The sequence below is a fragment of the Mus pahari genome, chromosome 15 (assembly GCF_900095145.1).
Source record: "Mus pahari chromosome 15, PAHARI_EIJ_v1.1, whole genome shotgun sequence".
NCBI lineage: Eukaryota > Metazoa > Chordata > Mammalia > Rodentia > Muridae > Mus > Mus pahari.
The window spans coordinates 81,477,667-81,495,415 of record NC_034604.1 but is presented as its reverse complement, the minus strand read 5'-3'; positions in this window follow the sequence as shown (position 1 = coordinate 81,495,415).

The following is a 17,749-nucleotide window of genomic DNA, read 5'->3' as shown; positions in this document are numbered from 1 at the left end:
AGAGAGAGAGAGAGAGAGAGAAAGAAAGAAAGAAAGAAAGAAAGAAAGAAAGAAAGAAAGAAAGAAAGAAAGAAAGAAAATAGAATATTCTGAATATCAATTTGAGCCATTTTCATAAGAAATTAATGATGTGAATTTGTGGTGTTTCTTTCCCTTTTGTCACAATTAAAATCATGCAGAATTTTTTGCTGGGAAAAGAATATTTATGAATAATGTAATGGTTTATATAAGCATAGGGCTGACATCAAAGACAATATTTAATAAATATATGCCACAGGGCACAGCCCCAAAGCAATTACTCTGCTATTTTTGTAACTTACAAACAAACCAGCTATCTCTGTTTCCAAGTTACTCAAAAATGTTAGACAAATTATTCTGATTTTGGTATCCATATGGTGACGTATTAAAATTAATGTTTGAGCAAGAACTGGCTAGAATATTTAACATTCATGGAAATGTGAATTGTTCTACTATTTAGGCATTTTAGGCTATCTGGCTGTTGATTGATACTGAATATGATCTCTAAGTCTAGTCAATCACTAAATGCTTAGTGAGTTCTTGCTACCTCCAAAACACAAATAAAGGACATGCAATATCTTCTGATCTTTGTTCTTTCCTAGTTTTAATTCCTTTGGTGTGTGCCAATATTAGGGATCAGCTCTGATGACAAAGTGGTACTTAGATCACAAAATGGCTAGAAATAAGAGAATAAAGAAAAGCCAGAAATATTATCATGAGCAGATTACTAAAAGTCAACTTCCTAAAAGCCATCTCTAAATGTATTTATCTCCCTTTGCCCATTTTTCCTCCTCCTCCTTCTTTTCCTCTTCCTTTTCCTCCTCTTCCCTGTCCTAACTATGCTCTTCTTCCTCTAAATCCTCCGCCTTTCTGCTCCTTCCTTTCTTCTTCCCTCCTCCTTTTTCAGTTCCTTCCTTTTATCTTCTTTTACTTGCTTTTCCTCTGCTTCCTCTCTTTCACAAAACATTGCTTTTTTCAGTCACAGATATTTGTCAGGAAACAAAATTAAGTATTAACACAAAATCATCTCTCACTATTGGAATTGTATTTTATTTCTAGTTTTAGATCTTCAACTTTTACTCTGACAAAATCGTAAATGTGCTCATGAAGACTCTCCATCATCATCATCACTCTCTATATATGTGTCAATTACAGAGACCTACACTATATATTCAAAATTCCTCTGAATACATGTAAACTCTAGTTTTAAGGTAATGAATTGGGAAAACAGTTGTTTCAAATTTCAAATTAAAAAGTAGCAATTGAGCTATAGTAAATTTTATTTTACAAAATGGGTACCTTTGAATTTGGGGCATTGATGTTCAAACACGAATGTTTACACCCAACCATTGAACTGACATCAAGTACTCCTATGGTTGAATTAGGGGAAGGATTGAAAAAGCTAAAGGAGAGGGTGACCCCTAAGGAAGACCAGCAGTCTCAACTAACCCCATCCCCTGGGAGCTCGAGATTCTGAACCACCAACTAGGCATACAGTGGCTGGTCCTAGGCCCCTGGTACATATAGCAGAGAACTGCCTGGTCTGGCCTCAGTGGGAGAAGATGTGCCTAATCCTGGAGAGACTTGAGGCCCCAGGGAAGGAGGATAAGAGGTGAGAGGGATGAGGGTGGAGCACTCTCTTGGAGGCAAGAGGGAGGATGAATGCATGTGATGAGGAATGTGGGAAGAGGGACCGGGAGGGGAAAAATGGCTGAAATGTAAATAAATAAAATAATTTTGAAAATAAATAAATAAAATAAAGTCTTAATTGAATCTTCTCACAGCTGGACTTGAAAAGCACAATGTGATGCCACTTTTCCAGAGCACATCACCTAGCAATCAGGAGGCAGGTAGCTTACTCTGGTCTAACTCACTGGGTGTCCCTGGAGTACAGTTGGCTTTACACATTCCTTCTTTGTTGCAATATATATTAAGTGTTATTTGTGGGTACACTGCTGCTTCTGAGCTTTGTAGTTCTTTTTAACAAATCTAATTACATGTCACAAGGTTAAGTATAGTATATTAAGGCCATTACCTAGAAATAGCCTATTTCACTCACTCTAAGGAAATCACCTCAATTTCATGCTGTAATGGAAAAAAAAAACAATATTACATTGAATTCATTCGGAGGGTTCTATTCAGCTTTCTTCCTTAGCTGTACTTCTCATATCTGACCTACTTCCTTCAACATTGGAAGGAGATGATATTTTAAATTCAAAATCTCATGGTCCTTTAAGAGGATTTTCCGGGAAATGTAACAGCAGAAGATTTGTATATGTTTAGAATGTGAAAACTAGATGAATAATGTTGAATGCAAAAGAATGTCCATTGCTATTTTTGATATGTCCAGATATTAAACTGGTTTTGGTAGCTTTAAAATTCAGGTAAAATTATTATTGCATTGCATACAATATGGAATGTTCAGTTCATTTGTAAACCAAATATAACTCCATCCTTCATGTGACACTGTCTTTCTTAACTCTCTAGGGGAAATATCAAAAGTCCTAGAGATGTCATAGCCATAGAATTGTACTTTATGCTGTTTTCTGTGTTTATGAGTGAAGCAGGAATTATAAGAAATACAGTATAATTTCTAGTACACCAACACACTACACAGTCTTAGATAGTTCAGGTCATTGCTATTGAGTAGTACACAAAAGATCATTCTTATCTGTTTGTATCCCTAGACAACATTTTCCCTCATGATATGTGATTATTACTCTGCGATTACTAATAATGCTTTCTCTTAACCTGAAAAACAGAGTAATATGTGATGGAAAATTAAAGAACTTTGTCTATTTGAATGTTGTTTCTGCTATGTAGGTTACAACATTAAAAATAATTATTCAGCAGCTCGTTTATTAAGTTTCTGCAATAAACTTAGGCATGGTCATATACAGTGAAAAAATCTCTGTCAAGTCTACAGACTTGTGTTCATATCTCTTTTTTGTTGTTGTTGTTATTGTTTTTGTTTTTCGAGACAGGGTTTCTCTGTATAGCTCTGGCTGTCCTGGAACTCACTTTGTAGACCAGGCTGGTCTTGAACTCAGAAATCCGCCTGCCTCTGCCTCCAGAGTGCTGGGATTAAAGGCGTGTGCCACCACACCCGGCTCTTATGTTCATATCTTAAGTTAAAATTATTTACATACACATAAAAAGAGAGTTCTGTTTACAAACAATTCACAGGGGCCACAAAAGTCCTCTACGTTTTTTCGGCTTCTTAAAAAAACTAGTGAGTGTGTGTGTGTGTTTGTGTGTGTGCGCGCGTGCGCACGCGCACGCGCATGCACACAAAATTATTGATCAAGCCTTTTTTGCCTCTTTTCACCTTAAAGTCTTCTATTTTTTGTTTACATTTTTGTAACTTTAAAGTTTTTTACAACAAAGCAAAACTAATGTTGAAAACCATTTTCTGACATTTAAATGCTTTTTCATTTTGACAGTTTAAACAAAAAGAACTCTCAAAATTTGATGTCTCAGACTGATTCAGTGATGAATAAGTATGAGTGACAGTTCATCTGCTCCAGTATTAGCAAAGTGGCTAGACTTGGCATATGACCTTTGTGTACATTGACACAAAATATTCCTGTAACCTTTTGCTTCTTTTGGATTTGGAAAGTTTTATGAATCTTAAAGATTACTTAGGCATAATCAGGAAACCTGAAAGGTATTATTTAAATTGACCTTCAGATTTTCTTTCATATTCTATAGTTATTTTCTCATAATTTTATAGTTATTCTTTAAAAAGTATATGTTGAGTTTATTATATTACACTACATGCTATGCCATTCACTGAAATGAGGTAAAGTGCAGCATAGAATAAACAAAGTCAGATAAGCAAATGCTAGAATCAGGTCTTCCCAGTTGAACCATTATTAAGCTGTAACAAGGCAAGAAGTGAACACAGCTCAGTGGAAGAGAACTTGCCTAGCATACAAGTAAGAAACAGTCCTAGGAATTTCCATCAATTGAGTATTTTCTTATTGTGGGCAAATGCCTGAGTTTGATCCTCACTACTGCACAGACTAGTCAAGCATGTAGACTAGTGTAATTCAAGCACTAAGGAGCCAGAGTCAAAAGGATCAGGTTCTCTTCATGAGTCTCTGGAAACAATCCCTTCATAGCTCCATCAATGGCTAAAAAGGACACCCAGTTGAAAGTAAGAGGAAAGCCTTCTAGGTAGCACAGGCATATGGTCAGGAAACAACTTAATGAGACACTCCGCAGATCTTGCATTCAGATCTCCAGATCCTGTATTCTGAAGCTAGGTGTCAGACTCTGGAGGAAAGCATCTAGAAATGCTGCAGGCATGGTAGTTGGAGAAAGCATGGTGGAGGTAGCCAGGCAGTAATGTGTTATACCACTGAGGACCTTGAAAACTTTCTACACAGGCCCACTAAAAGCCTAATGATGAAGTATAAAATCATAGAACACTTCCCTTTGCCTACACCTTACCAATATATAAAGAAGTCTTAAAAATAACTAAATTGTAGTTGCAAGAGAGAACTCCCAATCAGGGAAGTCTCTCTAAGGAGGAGAAATGACAACAAAAGCCTAAAGTCAATAAGGAAAGAAAATCAAATTTAGCAGCAACAATAAAATTCCAAGGAAGTAAACAATTCAAATATATTTAGCACCCACAACTACAACAGACTTCAAACATAATCCAATCCCTAGTTATATTTGGGATTAATCTACAATTCAGTAACCTGCTAACAACAACAACAAAGAATCAGTTTTACAGAAGTGAAGACTGCATTTTATGGGATCTTCAAAACTTGACACAACTGAACAAAGGGTGAATGTGAATGTTAGTCATGCACATAAAGTTCCCAAAACTATGGAGGGAGACAGGAGAGAAGCCCAAAGGGCCAGGAGAATGAATGGAATAGGAGCTATGGGGACTGGGAAGTAGGGGGAACCTCTAGAAAGTCCCAGTGACCTGGGATGTGAGAGGCTCCCAGTACTGAATAGGGATGACCTTAGCCAAAATGCCCAATAGTGGGGAGATGGAACCTGAAGAGACTATATCCAGTACATAGACAGGGCCTCCAGTGGAAAGATGGGATCATCAATCTACCTTCAAAATTTTTGAGCCAGATTTATTCCTGTCTAAAAGAATTTCAGGGACAAAAATGAAACAAGAGATTGAAAGAAAGGCCATCCAGTGACCAGCCCAACCTGAGATCCATCTGATGGGCAGGCACCAACCCCTGACACTATTACTGATGCTATGTTGTATTTGCAGACAGGAACCTAACATGGCTGTCCTCTGAGAAGCTCTACCAGCAGCTGACTGAGGAAGACGCAGATCCTCACAGCCATCCAGGGACTAAGGTTGAGGACCCCTATGGAAGAGTTAGGGGAAGGGTTGAAGGAACTGAAGGTTGATGGCAAACACATAGGAAGAACAACAGTGTCAACTAATTTAGACCCTCTGGGACCTCCTAGAGACTAAGCTACCAACCAAAGAGCACACATGGACTGGTCTGTGGCCACCGGCACATATGTAGCAGAGGACAGCTTTGTGTGGCCTCAGTGGGAGAGGATGTGCCTAATCCTGTAAAGACATGATGCCCCAGGGAAGGGGGTGAGGGGCCATGGGTGAGGTGGGTGGATGATGGGGTTCTGGGGGTAGGGGAGAGCACACTCTCAGAGGCAAAGAGCAGGGGGATGGGATGAAGAACTCTTGGACAGGAGACCAGGAAGGGGGGCATTTGGAATGTGAATAAATAAAAACAAAAATATTTTAAAGTTCCCATAATAAACCTAAGCAGGAAAAAAAAAACCAAAAATATCAAGAACAGTGAAATAATCTCACCCTATGAAACAAACATAATCTGCTGCTCCAAAGAAGAGAGAATAAAGAAAAAGAATCTTTGAAATAAAAGCATCTAGGAATTTTCTAAAATTATGAAAAGCCACTAATAGAGAATCATTGAGTTCTTATAACATTTAAATTCTATAAAGAGAGAGGTTGAGGAAGATGGAAGGAAGGAGAGACACAGAAAGGAGTTCAGAGAGACCAAAAGAAAACAGAGCTAGACAAAGTAAAGGAAGAAGAAAAAGAGAATAAAGGGGGGATAGAAAAAAGAAAAAGGGGTAATAATGAAAAGAAGGAACCTTGATAATCATCAGTAGATACAATAGAATTAAACGAAGGGGTAAGGATAAGATTTTAAAGAATCAAAGAACACTCAAATACAATAGTAGAAAATAGTTATGAGCATATATTAATACACTTACATAAGTAAATCACTTTCTCTTCAGTGGTTAAAAATGCCATTAATAAAACAAAGATTGTTTCACTGTGTTTTAAAAGTGTTAATTATGTATTGCTATAACAAACTCTCTTTAAACACAAATGCACCAACTTCAATTTCAAGAACCATGGAAAAACATGGAATGGCAACATAAGTCAAAACCAAGCTGAAATGTTTGTGCTAATTCCAAAAGAGGCCAACTTGAACCAGGAAGATTGCCAGAGATGAAAGGAATATTTAATATGAGAGTTTTCTATTTTTTTGACAAACCTCAGCATTCCTAAAAGTACAGTACACTGCAGACAACCAGAGTGTTTCATGCAAAACTGATAAAATCACAAGAGAATTTAGACAAACTCACTTGACAGATGAAGACTTCAAGATCTCTGTCACTAAGGGCATGGGAGATCAAAAAGGGTACAGATGACTTGTGTAGCACTACCCATCAGTACTAACCTGTGAAGACTTATAAAATGCCACATCTAACAGCCTAATGCACAGTGTACCCAGAGCAAATGAAACATTTTTTAACATAGGCCATATTCTGAACCATGTAGGAGCACATTCAAAAGAATAAAACTATGCGCATAATTATGTTCAATATAGTAGAATTGAATTCTCAGTCTGAACTGGAACACAATAGGAAAAGGTTTAAAATATTTAATAAGTATTGAATTTATAAAGGGAGTCCTGGTGGGTCTAGGATAAAGGGACATGTCTTAACATGATAAAATCAATATAAAACAGATCTACAGTATCATCATGTTAAGTGGAAAAAAAAATCTCAGAGCACTTCCACTAAAATCAAGAATTAGGCAAAGATGTCCACTGTCTCCATTCCACTTAATATAGTACTTGAAGTCTTAGCTAGAACAAAAGAAACAACAAATTAGAGAGGAAGAAGTTAAAGCATTCTTGTAAATGATAAGATACTATACAGGCAAACCTCAAAACACTCCACCAGAAAACACCTAAAGCTGATAAACACATTCAGCAAAGTAGTAAGGTACAAAATTTAGTTGTCTTCCTTATGTACTAATGATAAACTTACTAAAAATGAAATCCAGAAAATGTTCTCCTACTCAATGGCCTCCAGACAGACAGACAAAGAAACAGACAAATCGATCTTGGAATAAATAAAATCAAAGAGTGTGAGACTTGTACAGTTAAAACATTACAGCTCCAAAGAAACTGAAGAAGATTCCAAAAGATAGAAAGTATTACTGTGTTCATGGGTTGGTAGGATTAATATTGTGTAAATGGCCATTTCATCAAAAGCAATCCACAGATTCAATGCAATCCTCATCAAAATTCCAACACAGTTCTTTGCAGAAATTGAGAAAAATAACCTCCAAAGACTGGTAAAGGTATCACTATCCAAGACTTCGAGTTGTACTACAGAGGAAAAATAATACAAACAGCACGGTACCATCATAAAACTGATACATTGATTATTGAAATAGAACTGAGTAACTGCATATAAACACAGCACTCCTAGAGCCACCTGTTTTGTTTTGGTTTCTGGTGTTATTTGTGTTGATGATGATGGTGTGGTGGGTGGTAATGGTAGTTTTTTGGTTTTATTTTGTTTTTTTGTGGTTTGTTTTGTTTTTGCTAAAAAGCCAATCACAAGCATTGGAGAAAAGATATCATCTTCAACATGGATTGTTGCTCAAACTATGTAGCTTCATGTTGAAAGATGAAACTAGATCCTTTCCCTACCCTCCTCAAAGTCAAATACAAATGGATCAAGCACTTCAACAAAGGTCTAATACTTTGAAGATGTCTAAAGAGAAAGTATGGGAAATACTTCAATGACAGGCATAGGAAGAAATTTCTGAAAGTGAGACAAGGAGTAAAGACCAATAATTGATATAAGAGAGTCTGGGAAACTAGAAGGCTTCTGTGCAGCTTACAAGAAGGAAACATCTTCACTAGTTATACATCTGACAGAGTAGGTGTCCGGGAAACACAAAAGACTCAAAGAAAGAGAGGGAGGAAACCATGAAGAAACTGAATCAACTCAATTAAAACTTGAAGTGACCCCATAGGAAGAACAACAGTATCAATTAACTGGACCCCAGAGCTCCCAGAGACTAAACCACCAAAGAGTACACATGGAGGGAATCATGGTTTCAACTACAATTGTAGCAGAGGATGGCCTTATCTGGCATCAATGGGAAGGATGAACCTTCGTCCTGTGGAGGCTCAATGCCCCAGCGTAGGATGATGCTTGGGCAGTGATGGAGGAATGAATGGGTAAGTGGAGGAACAACTTCATAGAAGCAAATGGGAGGATTTAGCCTTCGGGGAAATGTAAATTAGAAATTCTTAGGGATTTCAAATTCTCCAAGTTAGAATTGATAAGACTTAAAAGAGCAACAACAAAACAAGTAATAACAAATAACGCCATGAAATTGCTGAAAGGAGAAAACTTACCCATTGTTTGTGGATGTGTCAACTAGTGCTGCCATGGTATGAATCTAAATATATATCTACCACAGGATCTGTCTGTACCATTCCACAGTATATTCCCAAAGGACATTCTATATATTTTTACTAATATCCTGACTCATCCATGTTCAGCCTGCCTAATTCACAACTGTCAGAAAATGGAAACACCCTAGATATCTGAATGGATTATGAAAATATGTATACGCACAGTGAAATATTATTCAGCTCTAAAGAAAATTATATAATCTCAAAGATACATAGAACTGGAAATAATTATTCTTAATTAAGTAATTCAGACCCAGGAAGACAAACACCACATTATCCATTTTATATGTGGTTAGTAGCTTTGGAGGTTTAGATATGTGTGTTTAAATTGGAGTAACCATAGAACGAGGAACCTAATGTCAGCAGGAAGAATGACAGACTCAAGCAGTATAAAGAGGGGAGGGGAGAAATGGAACTGGAAAGGTTAAGTGAGGAGGATGACATGAAGAGAAGCTAGAGGAAAGAGTAGAGGGAAGAAAAGCAACCTCCTTTGGAATTCCATGTGCCAACCTACCACAGAATCTTCTTCAAATACATACATACACATATATACATATTATATATACTCCACACAATGGTACTCCATTGTGTAAATGTACCACATTTTCTGTATCCATTCCTCTGTTGAGGGACATCGTGGTTCTTTCCAGCTTCTGGCTGTTATAAATAAGGCTGGTATGAACATAGTGGAGCATGTGTCCTTATTACAAGTTGGAACATCTTTTGGGTAGATGTTTAAGATAGGAATTGCTGGATCTTTCAGTAGTACTATGTCGAATTTTCTGAGGAACCACCAGACTGATTTCCAGAGTGATTGTACCAGCTTGCAATCTAACCCAATCACAAAATAACTCACATGATATGCATACACTGACAAGTGGATATTATCCCAGAAACTTAGAATACCCAAAATGCAATTTGCAAAACACATGAAACTCAAAAAGAAAGAAGACCAAAGTATGGATACTTCATTCCTTCTTAGAATGGGGAACAAAATACCCATAGAAGGAGTTGCAGAGACAAAGTTTGGAGCTGAGATGGAAGGAAGGACCATCCAGAGACTACCCCACCCAGGTATTCATCCCATAAACAGCTACCATACCCAGACTCTATTGCAAATGCCAGCAAGATTTTGCTCACAGGACCCTGATATAGCTGTCTCTTCTGAGGCTATGCCAGTGTCTGCCAAATACAGAAGTGGATGCTCACAGTCATCTATTGGATAGAACACAGGGCCCCCAATGGAGAAGCTAGAGAAAGTATCCAAGGAGCTGAAGGGGTCTGCAACTCTATAGGAGGAACAACAATATAAACTAACCAGTACCCCCATGCCGCAGAGCTCCGGTCTCTAGCTGCATATGTAGCAAAATATGGCCTAGTCAGCCATCACTGGGAGGAGAAGCCCTTGGTCTTGTGAAGATTATATGCTCCAGTACAGGGGAATGCCAGGGCCAGGAAGTGGGAGTGGGTGGATTGGGGAACAAGGCAGAGGGAAGGTATAGGGGTCTTTTGGGATACCATCTAAAATGTAAATGAAGAAAATATTTAATTAAAAAGAAAAAGACGTATAGGCTCTTGTCACAGTACATGGAGAAATCAAACTGGTGCCAACCCAAAAGCATCATCCCTGCTGGCTAGCTTTCATAGTGCTAGAAGATGCTATGCATGCAACTTTCAGAGGAAGTAATCAACAGTGTTAACCAGCTATGAATCCAAATAGTTTTTTATTGGATTTAAATCATGCTCCACAAGGTAAAGCACATTCCTGGTACCATTAACTGGCTGAAAACTCAAGGCTGGCTAGAGCATAGGTCCCCCAGGAGAATGAATAATATTCTTCTGCTGCATGAACTTCCCCCCAAAGTTTCTATCATTATACTCATGAAGCAGTGTATCTGTCAACCCTCATCAAAGAAACTTCTTTTTGCTGTAAATGTAAATTAATACAGAGACCTACAGCTGGTCAGTTTGGAGTACTCAGCTCTAAATGGTATATTTCTCTTCCCAATACTCTGGGACCATGAAGGAGGAGATGGAGAAAGCATTATGAAAGCCAGAAAAGTAGTGGATATTTACAAGGAAAATATTTGGCATGCATGACAGAGCCCTGTACACATAAACTTGCAGTAGCTGTGATAATATGACCTATATAAGATCAAACTTGCTAAAATCCCAGCATGGATGGGTAATGGGCTCATGAAGTCCCACCCTTAGTTGAGGAGCTATTAGTAATTGATACATGATGATAGAGGAAGAGCCAGTTTTCTTCAAAGATTCAGGTTCTTAGAGGCTATCAACACTTCAGAAGATGGTCCTCCACCCAGACACACATAGTCAATATTAAGAGATATCAGTGGGTTTACATAAAGAGCACATAAACTAANGTGGTAATGTGGGGAAAAGAACAGGGAGGAATAGAAGAGGATGGATTCATGACTGATTTGTTCAAAGCACATTGTATTATATTATTATTTATTAAATTCTAACGTAATAGAAAATAATGCACAAACGTATCAGCAATATAGTAATTGTGAATAGTAAAAAAANTTGAAAGCATAAAGAGTGAAATGCAAGTATTCCGTATGCCTCATTATACTGAAGAGATTTCTCAAGTGCTATATTTTAACATGTGGATGTTTTGTTTACATAAATGTCTGTGTACTACATGCATGCTCATGGATTCCCTGAAACAATATGATTGTGAGCCACCACGTGAGTTCTGAGAATCGAACCTGGGTTCTTTGAAAGAACAGCTAGTGCTCTTAATGATGAGCCATCTCTCCAGCCTCAAGTGCTATATTTTAATATTAGAATTTAAATATTATAAATTAAATCCAATAATGTGGATAAAGAATTAAAATCATGCCCAAATATAACTAACTCCAGGTATGTAAGCTGTTTTAACATTTAAAATAATTACAAATGTAATACTCCACATTAACATTTTAAAAGGTCATATGATTATGCATCAAAAATACACTTGACAAAATCCAACATTCACTAATTATAAAAATCTTTTATTGCATCCAAATAAAAGAAAAAGTCCTCAAGATTATAAAAAAAAATTCTACAAACAGTTATAGTTAGCATTGGGCTTTGTGTTGAATGACTACATACTCTCTAAGATCAGGAACAAAGCAGAAATCAAATAATCTTAGAACTTAGATTTTAGGAATTCAAGACTGTTTCACTAAGGCAAAAAAGAAAAAGCAATAAAGGTTTAAAAGTTAAAAACTAAATTATTCACACACAACTCTCTCTGTAAAATATATCAAAAATATATGAAAGAAAATTATTTGTACTTATAAATAAGACCAAGATTTTTAAAAAACAATGTAATCAGAGAAATGCTGCATCTGTTTGGCTGGATGTAATTTCTTCATTTGTTTGAGTGCTATGGTAAACAGAATTGATTTTTAAATTTCAGAATCTAATCATTTATTCCTGAAATTTATAGGAAGCCAGATGACTTTTTAAAATTTGTAAATGAATTAGCTTTGTATCTTTTTAGACATGTGAAAGGAAGCTTGGAATAGATCCCCATGAAGCCATTGTCATTGGACAGCTATTTGCATGGATGGTTTTGCAGCCAACGTGAACTGGCAAGTAAAGCTATAATTGGTCAACAGAGGATTCAGTCAGGGGACACTGGGCACATAATAGAAAAGCTGAAACTTTCTAGACCTTTTAAATCAGACCATCAACACAATGACTAAAATGACCTAAAGAGAATAGTGTTAAACATTTCACATTACTCTTATAAGAAATTTAAAAAAAAAATCTGTCTCCTACAGGAATCAATATTCTCATCTTAATCAAGTTGACAGTCAATCACACACTGTATCTGCATCTGTATCTACTAAATTCTCAATTACAATAATATTATTTCTTTTGGACCAATCATGAAGTTTTGTAAAACTCTAATAAAAGCATGTAAGAAATGGTTTTAAAATTATACAACATAATAAAAATATATACTTTTGTCAATTACCAAACTTTATAAGAGCTAGCTATTATTAGCTTTTGAAAGGATAATGAAAGAGATTTGCAAAATCATATTTTAATGATGAATTTTGTTATTTGGCAATTGCATACATAAAAATCAGTGTATTAAAAAAGAAAACCTAGAAGACTAATATAATTCTCTGGAGCCTACTGAATCATTACATTTTTAATGTAAGAAAGATAAAAGAAGATTAAAACTTGCTTCAGACTACTCTCATATGCTAACATGAAAAGTGGATCAAATAAGCTGCACTAAAGTCACTGTCTTCTCTTTATTAATTATTTTATTATTTACCTTTCAAAGTTGTCCCCCTTCCTGGTCCTCCCTCCAAGAGCCCCTTACCCCATCTTCCCTCTACTTCTCCTCTAAGAGGGTGCTCCCCCCACTCATCCACTCCCACCTCATCTCTCTAGCATCCCCTTTCTCTGGGATATCAAACCACCACATGACCAAATACATCCCCTCCCACTGAGGCCAGGCAGTCCTCTGCTACATATGTAGCAGTGGCAGTGGACTACCCCATGTATGTTCTTTGGTTAGGCTTAATCCCTGGGAGCTGTGAGAAGTTCAGTTGGTTGATACTGTTCTTACTATGAGGTTCCAATCCCCTTCAGCTCCTGTATTGGGTAGTTTTGTGTCAAATTGACACAAGCTGGAGTTATCACAGAGAAAGGAGTTTCAGTTGGGGAAATGCCTCCACAAGATCCAGTTGTAAGGCATTTTCTCAATTAGTGATCAAGGAGGGAGGTCCCCTTGTGTGTGATGCCATCTCTGGGCTGGTAGTCTTGGGTTTATAAGAAAGCAGGTTGAGCAAGCCAGGGGAAGCAAGCCAGTAAAGAACATCCCTCCATGGCCTCTGCATCAGCTCCTGCTTCTTGACCTGCTTGAGTTCCAGTCCTGACTTCCTTCAGTGATGAACAGCAATGTGGAAGTGTAAGCTGAATAAACCCTTTCCTCCCCAACTTGCTTCTTGGACATGATGTTTGTGCAGGAATAGAAACCCTGACTAAGACAGCTCCTCAAGTCCTTACTCTAATTCTTCCATAGGAGTCCCCGGGCTTAGTCCAATGGTTATCCATAAGTATCTGTATCTGTCTCAGTCAGGTTCTGGTAGAGCCTCTCAGAGGACAGTCATGCAAGCACAATATGACATCAACAATAGTATAGGGGTTTGCTACCTGTGCATAAAATGGATCCCAAGTTGGTGCAGTCTTTGGGTAGCCTTTACTTCAGTCTCTGCTCCATGTTTGTCCCTGCATTTCCTTTAGACAGGAACAATTCTGGGTTAAAATTTTTGACATGAGTTGGAAGCCCCACCCTGCAACTGGGGACCATGTCTACTGGAGGTGGTCTCTTCAGGTTCCATCTTCTCTCTGTTGTGTCATTCCCATTGAGTACTGGGAACCTCTCATATCCCTGGTGTCTGGGACTTTCTAGTGGTTCCCCTGTCTCCTACCTCACACTTTTACATATTTCCATTCATTCTCCTGGCCATCTGGGCTTCTCTCCTGTCTCACCTGATACCTGATCCTCTCCCCCTTCCCTCTCCCATTCAGGTCCTTCCCTCCCTCTGCCTCCCTTGATTATTTGTTCCCCCTTCTAAATGGGATTGAAACATCCACACTTGGGCCTTCTTGTTAAGATTCATATGAACAATAAGTGGACAGAGAAAGAAATTAGACAAACAACACCCTTCATTCGCAATAGCCACAAATAATATAAAATATTTTGGACTAACTTTAGTCAAGCAGGTGAAAGACCTGTATGGCAAGAACATCAAGTCTCTGAAGAAATAAGTTTATGTGTATATTAGAAGACTGAAAGATCTCCCATGCTCTTGGATTGGTAGATTTAGCAGTGAAAATGGCCATCTTACCAAAAGCAACCTACAGATTCAATGCAATTTCCCTTCGAAATTCCAAAACAACTCCTTACAGACGTTGAAAGGGCAATTCTCAGAATCATGAAAAATTAACAATAACAACAACAACAACAATAAAGAAAACCCCACAGGATAGCTAAAACAATTCTGTACAATAAAAGAACTGCTGAAGCTATCACCATCGCTGCTCACAGGCTGTACTACATAGCAATAGTAATAAAAACTGCATGGAATTAAATCAAAACCCTTAAAGAAACCCACATACCTTTGGACACTTGATTTTGACAAAGAAGCTAAAACCACACAATGAAAAAAACAAAAGCATATTCAACTAATGCTGTTGGTCTAACTGGATATCTACATGCAAAAGAAGGCTAATAGATCCCTTCCCAAAATCAAGTCCAAGTGAATCAAAGACCTCAACATAAAACCTGATACACTAAATCTAACAGGAGAGAAAGTAAGGGAATAACCTTGATCTCATTGACATAGGAAACCACTTCCTGAACAGAACACCAGTGGCTCAGTCAGTTAGATCAACATGTGATAAAGGGGACCTCATGAAACCAAAAACCACCTGTAAGGCAAAAAACATTGTCAATAGAACAATAGGCAGCCTAAAGATTGGGAAAAATCCTCACCAACCAAAATTTATATCCAAAATTTATAAAGAACTCAAGAAATTAGACACCAACAAACCAAATAACCCAATTAAAAATTGAGATAAAAAGCAGAACAGGAAACTATCCAGAGAGGACTCTCAAATGGCCAAGAAGCATTGGAATGAAAATAAATAAAATAATTTAATAAAGTTTTTTTAAAAAGAAATATTCAATGGCCCTAGTCATCAAGAAAATGCAAATCAAAGCAACCCTGAGATTCCATCTTAGACTTGTGAGAATGACTAAGATTAAAAACTCAAGTGACAGAACATGCTGGCAAAGATGTGGAGCAAGAGGAGTACTCCTCCATTGCTGGCGTGATTGCAAACAGGTACAACCACTTTTGGAGATTAATCTGACAGTTTCTCAGAAAACTGGGAATAGTTCTACCTCAAGACACAGCTATACCATTCCTGGGCATATACCCAAAAGATTCTCCACTACCACAGGAGCATTTGCTCCACTATGTTCATAGCAACTTTATTTTTAATAGCCAGAATCTGGAAACAACACAGATGTCCCTCAACCAAAGAATGGGTACAGAAAATGTGGTATATCTATACAATGGAAAACTATTCAACTATTTTTTAAAGGCATGATGAATTTTACAGGAAAAAGAATGAAGCTTGAGAATATCATCTTGAGTGAGGTAACACATAACCAGAGAGACATGTATGGTATATATTCACTTATAAGTGAGCATCAACCATAAAATGCAGGACAACCATTCTACAATCCACAAACACATAGAAATTGAGTAATAAGGAGTGCCCAAGGGAGGATGTGAAAATCTCACTCAGAAGGTGAAACTAAATAGTCATTGGAGGTAGACAGAGAGAGGAAACTGGGTAGAAGAATCGATAAGGAGAGGGAGGGAGATAGCAATCAGGTGTGGGGAGAGGGCTGTGAGTAGGAAGGGCATCTGTGGTGACAGGCTGGAAGCCTGGGATGAAGGAAGGATACAAAGAGTCAATGGAAATAACTTTAGCTGAGATTCCTACCAGGGGGCAATATGGAAACTGATATAGCCACCTCCTGTACCCAGGCAGGACTTCCAGAAGAAAGAGGGACCATCAATCCAGCCACAAAACCCCCAACCCAAAATTTGCCTTGCCTATAAGATGTGCAGGGATAAAGATGATTCAGAGACTGAGTGAACAGCCAACCTATGAATAACCCAATTGAGACCTATCCCATGTGAGAGAGCCAACTCCTGACACTATTAATGATACTCTGCTTTTCTTGTAGACAGGAACTTAGCATAACTGTCTCCCTAGAGGCTTCATCCAGTAGCAGATGAAGGCCGGTGACAAACATCAGGCAGAGCTCAGGGAGTTGTCTGCAAGAGAAGAGGATAGAACTGAGCAAGTCAGAGGGGTCAAGGACACTACAAGGAGATGTAGAGTCAACTAACCTAGGACCATGAGGGCTCACAAAGCATGGGCCACCAAGGGAGCATGCAGGAGCTGGACCTAGGTCCTCTACACATTTGTAGAAAATTTGCAGCATGGTCTTCATGTGGGTCCCCTAACAAGTAGAGAAGGCATGGGGATGGGGAGGGGCTGTCTTGCTCTCTGATTCCTGCCATTGGATTCCCCTCCCCCATGCCTGGACTGCCTGGTTGGGCCTCAGTAGGAGAGGAGATGCCTAGTCCGTCCGGCTAGAAATAGATGTCCTAACGTGGGATGGTAGCCAAGGGGGTTGGTTCCCCCTTCTCTGAGGGGGAGGGGAAGAGGCAATGGGGGAGGAAGGGATTTGTAAGGGTGAGATTGGGAAGAGATGAAGGAGCTGTGATCATAATTGAAAGTGAATAAAAATAAAGAAAAATATGAGAGAGAGGAATGGAATGTAGGCACGTCTGTAGAACATTTTCTTAATTAGTGATGTGAGAGGGCCCAGGCCATCAAGGGTAGTGTTATCCCTGGGCAAGTGGTCCTGGGTTCTATAAGAAAGCAAGCTGAGCAAGAAGAACCACCCTTCTATGGTCTCTGTATCAGCTCTTGTTTTCAGGTTCTCACTCTGTTTGATTTCCTGTCGTGACTTTCTAGAGTGATTGACTGCAGGTATGGAAATATAAGCCAAATAAACCCTTTCCTCTCCCAACTTGCTTTCGGTCATAGTAATTCATCATAGCTATAGAAACCCAAACTAAAATAGTCATGCTTTTACTCGGGTCTGCTGTGGAAACTTTGTACCTGAACTCCAGTGTGTGACTATTGATGGGACAGCAGAAGAGTGGAATGAGGTAATAAGAAAGAACTGAATTTGTTGCCTTGATGGAATGAAATGCAGAACGTAGGACTGCTGTTATTCCATAGCTCTTAAAAATAGATATATGTATAAAATGTACAAACTATTGCTTTAAGATGTAAAGTACAAAGTTTCTGTGTTCTTTGCTTCTGTCTACATGTTGATTTTT